Source organism: Delphinapterus leucas, chromosome 2 (assembly GCF_059928025.1).
Source record: "Delphinapterus leucas isolate spDelLeu-1000000601 "Yukka" chromosome 2, BTC_Dleu_Yukka2, whole genome shotgun sequence".
NCBI lineage: Eukaryota > Metazoa > Chordata > Mammalia > Artiodactyla > Monodontidae > Delphinapterus > Delphinapterus leucas.
Genome location: NC_143130.1, coordinates 170,294,355 through 170,300,539, shown reverse-complemented (window position 1 = coordinate 170,300,539; position 6,185 = coordinate 170,294,355). Strand labels below are relative to the sequence as shown.

Sequence of the window (6,185 nt, the reverse complement as noted above, 5' to 3'; positions counted from 1 at the left end):
ATAGGTTAATACATGCATCTAATACAAACTCCTGCACCTATACATCCATTTAAAAACCATGAGTTTACACCAACATTTCTAATTCCAATTCAACACTCAGGGTTTACTCAGTCTTTTCCTCTTCTTTCTTTTTTTTTTTTTAATAATTGTATTGCACAGTTAAATGTTACATTTTGTATACTTCAATTATTTCGCCATGCAGCTTATGGGATCTTAGTTCCCCGACCAGGGATTGAACCCCTACCTCCAGCATTGGAAGCGTGGAGTTTTAACCACTGGACCATCAGGGGAGTCCCCCCAGCCTTTTTTTTTTTTTTTTACTATGGACCGCTTCACGAACTTGCATGCCATACTTGCGCAGAGGCCACGCTAATCTCTGTATTGTTCCAATTTTAGTGTATGTGCTGCCCGAGCGGGCACTCCCTCTTTTCCATCAGACGTTACTCTCTTCTCTGATGGTGAGAAACTGGATCCCATTGTCTCCACACTATTTCCATGTTTGCTTGGTCCGCCTGTATGTACCAATCCCTCGACCACTCAGGTCCCTCCTCGAGCCTGGCCCTACCATGGCCCCAGCCTGACCAAGGGGAGGGGGAAGAGACCAGATGCACATCTTAAGATATTATCAATCCCTTTACTTCCCCCTGCTCGTCAAATAGCCTCCTCGTTACAATTTGGCCTCCCGTTTAGCTTGCTTATAGGTACAGAACGAAGTGACCTTCTGGAGAAAACATTTCCCCCTTAACTCTGGGCCACGGGGAAGCTGAGATTGGATTGGCCTTCTGCTTGAAGAAAGAAGGTGCTAGTCAAAGGGCCTGGACTGCAGGACGCCTTTGAAGGAGGATGCTGGAAGCACGAAAACTGGATGCTTCTCCAGCAAGAGCCCTGGGTGGGGACTCCTATACTTACTGGGGAGCCCAGCGCCCAGGTAGCTGTTCTTCAAGAGCATCCAGCTAACACCCTTCTCGTCTTCTGATCCCATCCTCAAGTACAGCAGCAACCACAAAAGCGGCATCCCTGCCAGGCATTGTGCTGGTGGCTTTGCATGTATTATCTCTTTTTAGTCCTCACGGTAATATTAGGGGGAGGCGCTGTGATGGTCCTTATTTTACAGATGAGGATACTGAGTTTTGGAGACGTGAGTGAGGACTTCCCTGGTGGCACAGTGGTTAATAATCCACCTGGCAATGCAGGGGACATGGGTTCGAGCCCTGGTCTGGGAAGATCACACGTGCCGCAGAGCAGCTACGCCTGTGAACCACAACTGCTGAGCCCGTGTGCCGCAACAACTGAAGCCCGCGTGCCTAGAGCCCGTGCTCCTCGACAAGAGAAGCCACTGCAATGAGAAGCCCACACACTGCAACGAAGAGTAGCCCCTGCTCACTGCAACTAGAGAAAGCCCGCGCACAGCAACGAAGACCCAACACAGCCAAAAATAAATAAATAAATAAACAAAAAACCAAAAAAAAACATATAATCTTAGAGAAGTGAGTGAACCTGCCCAAGGTCACGTGACAAACATCAAGGCCAGAGCTTGAGCCCTTGAAGTCCAGCTCCACCGGCTCCATTATCCTGCTCTGAGCCCTTGACCTCTCACTTCAGTGTTCTCTTGACCTCCACCTGTTGGTCTGACGCTACCCATGCTCTGGCTAGTTCTGTCTTTGTCCGGGAAATAGAGTCCTGGGCGCACAACAGATGTCAGTGCCAAGCTTTTTAAAAAGTACCACTGTGTGATATTTAACAGGTGCCCCCCCCAAAATATGTAACATACATATGTAAGTGATAAGACATAGTAATAAAATAATCCCCAGCCCGCAGACCTACCGCCCAGCTTAAACATATGCTAACAAGTGCTTTTTAATTAGGGTTAATTTTTTACATTTTTAGAGATCCTTTGTATTTTCAAAGTGCAAAACTTCTCTCAAATTAATCTCCTAACTGGAAAGCTGAATATCCCCTATAGATTAGCCAGCTCCCTCCTTTTTTCACCCTTTCTCTGAGGAGTGAGTCCTTGACTACTGTGTGTGTGTGTTTTTTCAATCACATTTCCATCAACAAATTCTGTGGGTTTTACCTTCAAAATACATCACAAATCTGACCACCCTGGCCTCCTCCCCTAATCCAAGCCACCGTCAAGGCTGGACCCCTGCAGTAGCCTCCTAGCCACTGTCCATCACGCAACCACAGTGAGCTTTAAAAAAAAAGAAGGAGTTAAATTATGTCCCTTTCCTGCTTGGTCCTGGCCCCTGGGACATGTTTGTCCTGCCAGCTCAACCCTGAATCCTCAGCGCTGACCTAGGGCCAGGGACAGAGTCCATGGTCTTTGCCATGGCTGACAAGGCTCCCTTCCATGGGTCTTCTCTCCACCAACCTCCCGCCCCCATTCACAGACCCTGTTGCTTCTGCCTGGAACACTCTTCCCCAGATATGCTCATGGCTCCTTCCTTCCCCCTGTAGGGCCCCTGCTCATTAGCACATTTGCCCCCTTTTATCACATTTTATAAGCATAAAAAAAATTCACATAAGCATAAAATAAAACCTACCTAAGCACATACTTTTTTTTTTTTTTTTTTTTTTTTTTTTGTGGTATGTGGGCCTCTCACTGTTGTGGCCTCTCCTGTTGCGGAGCACAGGCTCCGGACGCGCAGGCTCAGTGGCCATGGCTCATGGGCCCAGCCGCTCTGCGGCATGTGGGATCTTCCCGGACCGGGGCACGAACCCGTGTCCCCTGCATTGGCAGGCGGACTCTCAACCACTGCGCCACCAGGGAAGTCCTAAGCACATACTTTAAAAAAAAAATCAATAGAATGTACAATAATTTAAGGGAAAAATAAAAGGAAATGAATATTTAATATATATTTTAACAAATAGATGTTCTGGCAGCTCTCTGCACTTATACCTAGAGTTCTTATAAATGTGACAGCCACAAAGATACAACGTGTTGACTCAGATTCCACAGAGATGTGATTTCTTAAAACAGTGAACAACTCTTTGTGGAATCCCAAACAAAACGTAGTGTAACCTTCCTTCTGTGTACATAGTTCTTGAATTCCTGAAGGTGCAGTATGTGAAAAATCTGTGTACAAAATACTTGCTGCTTATTTATAAAACCAAGTTAGGTTCTAGGTTCATATAATTATAAGCAGATTTTTCACCTACATAGATGTCTGCTGGGATATTCCAGAGTGTCACGGAGGAGGTCAGTTTTCAGCCCCTCATTGCTTCATGTGTCTTGTGCATTGCAGGATGTCTGGTGTGCCTGCACCAGCCAGCTAAACACCTGGTATGCACCTGCCCGCCCCTATTGTGACAAGCAGAAAAAGCCCTGGAAATTGTCAAAGTGTCCGCTAGTTGGCACAAGAGTCCAGGGTGAGACCAGAGGTGGGCCCCCGTTTTGATTTTTCCTCTCCGCACACACCGCTCCTTGACCTTGTACAGTGGTCTACATTTTTTGTTTGTGTTGCTTGTGTCTGAGACCAGAATGTGAGCTGCAGGAGGGCAGGGCTTTGTTTCTTTCGATGCCACATCTCCAGTGCCCAGAACAACACCTGGCACATGGAGGGCGCTCAGTGAGGGAGTGGATACATGAGTGGTGTCCAAGATCACCCTAATTTCCATCCCTAGAACTCAACATTAAAGTGTGTGCAGAATCATCTCAGTAGAGAGGCTGGGAAAGGTTCTCAATGTCATGTATCCACCAGGCGTAAGGCCTGGGTTTTGAATACCAGGCACTCACCAGCCACACGCAGAGCCTCCAGGCTATATACCCCTCCTGATAGACTGTGGGCAGGACTGTGTGTGACAGCAGAAAGAAGTCCAGCTTAGGAGCCAGAGACCCGGGTTCAAGGTGTTGTTCCGCCACCCGTTTGCTGTGCGACTTTGGGCTGGGTACTTGGCCTCAGCCTCCTTATCTATGAAGGGCAGTGTGGTAGAACCAGTCCAAAAAGCTAATTTGATACGAGGCCACGTAAACAGACATATCTATCTCAAGGGAAGAGATTTTGACTCTGCCTTAAGGCAGCCAGGCAGACCTAGGTGGGCTTGGGTGAGCCTGGAGCAGGCTCAGAAGAGAACAGCCAGCTGGAGGAAATGGGGCCATTCTGGCCTGGAGATAGAAGACCAGCCAGTGGGTAAGGGTGGGATGACTCTCTGCTCCTCCCTGAAGGGCAATCAGAGGACAGAGAGTCTTGTTGTGTGTCCCAACGATGCCCGGTACTCCTGACCAGGGGTCAGAGTCCAGGAGGGAGGTCAGTGCTCACACTGCAGAAGTTGGAAGAGAAGGACTTCTCAGGGTGACCTCAGCTTCCAGCAGGCTTTTAGAGTCCTTTCACACCAAAACGTTGGGGAGATGGTCCCTGATGTCTCTTTAAGCTTGAACACCCCCCACCCCTCAGCCCCCAACTGTCTGCTTCTTCAGGCTAAGATGCTCTTTTCTCTTTCCACTGGCCTTGAAAATCCATAAGGGACTTTCCTCAAGGACACCAAGGAAGAAGCTGCTCTGACCTATTCCATCAAGCCTTCTGGGGCCAGGCCTGCCTGGATATTTCTGGCTCTCTCAAAAGAAAACAAACATTTACCCACTAATATAAGCAGGCAAAATCTTTACCCAACAAAACAAACAAAGCCAGCTCCTCTAGGCCATGCCCAGCTTTCTTAATCCGGCATCAGGGAGAGGACCCTTGGCATCCAATCAACGTGGATAGTCCCACTCCCAGGAGAACAGAAGGAACTAACTCCAGGGGACAGATGAAGGTCACATTCACAATGAGAGGGCTTCAAATGTTGGATGCGCTCTTCATGGGTAGGGTTAGATACACCTGGGTAAAATACAGGAGGCCTAGTTACATTTGAATCTCAACAACAAATCCTTTTTTAAAGTATAAGTGTACCTCACAGCCCATTTGGGACATACTTATACCAAAAAATTATTCATTGTTTATCCGAGATTCCAGTGGAACTGACTTCCAATAGTTTTATTTGCTTGATCTGGCAACATTTGGGGGTTGCACGTAAATACGGTAAACAACTGGGGTCTGACTGGTGTCTTAAAAGGGAGTCAGCACCTGTCAAAGAAGGACTTCGTGCAGGTAACTCAGAGACTTAGTACCTGATGTCATTTACATATGAAAACTCAGCCCCTTTGCACTAAAAAACAGCTGAAAAACTGAGAAGGCTGCTTCTGAGTAGGTATTACCATTTTAAAAGCTGCCCAGGAAGTTTGAAGTCAGTTGCAGCCTTTGGGAAATACTTTTGACTTTTTGATACTGAAGGAGTTTGAACCCATTATTCCCCTCATTTCCAAGGACAAAATCATAAGTAAGCTTCAGGGATAAAGACATTCATCCAGAACTATCTATAATAATTGCTAACACGTTCATGGCAGTGCTGTACGTAAGAGAATTGCTGAATCCTCACAATAAGATTGAAAACCAGAGAATAGCTCAGGTCCAATATCAGGGGATTAGTTACGTGAGTTGATGGTCTAGTCACCAGACAACTAGGCAGTCGTTAAAACCAATGATTCTTAAGGCTGTTACAACATAGAGGATGCTTAAAGTCTGACGATGAGAGAGGCAAAAGCAGGACACGAAATTAAAATAAAAACTTGTTACCTGTTGAGAGAAAAGACACTGGAAGGAAATAAATGCTAATCCTGATTGTTAGGTAATTTTTTCTTCCATAGTTTCCTTTTTCCAAATGTCCTTTAATAAATGTATATTCATTTTATCATTAAAACAAAACAAAACAAAGCTGAAAAGTCTTCCATGATCCTCCCCATCTTCCCAGGTAGCCAGGCAGAATCCAGAATCTACCCAAGGTTATCTCCCAGAGGCCTACACTGTGATTCTCTCATCTTCCTTCCCTACCTTCTGATGAATTAAAAATATTTAAGAAATGCCTCTCAGGTGCCAGGCACAGCCCTGCAACAGAGCAGTTGGAATACGGAGCTGAGAAACACACAAAGCCTGCCCTTGAGAGTCTTACAGCCACACTTCTATGTAGTACCTGCTAATTCACCATTCTAGACTCACCTCCTCCAGGATGCCTGCCAGGATATCCACTTCTCATGGTCTCATACAGCTCTGTACATGCTCGCCTGATTTTCCTACTAGATCATGAGCTTCTTGAAGCCAAATTCTGTGTTTCTTTCTGCTGACTCCCCAGAGTATGTAATTGGCCTCAAG

General features: G+C 46.4%; 1 non-coding gene across 1 annotated transcript; it reads right to left on the bottom strand.

Annotated features, from left to right (window-relative positions):
* Window positions 1-316: 316 nt before the first annotated feature.
* LOC115802960 (U6 spliceosomal RNA) lies at window positions 317-420 on the bottom strand. Its single transcript, XR_004023548.1, has one exon. It is a non-coding gene; the product is annotated as a U6 spliceosomal RNA (small nuclear RNA).
* Window positions 421-6,185: the final 5,765 nt, after the last annotated feature.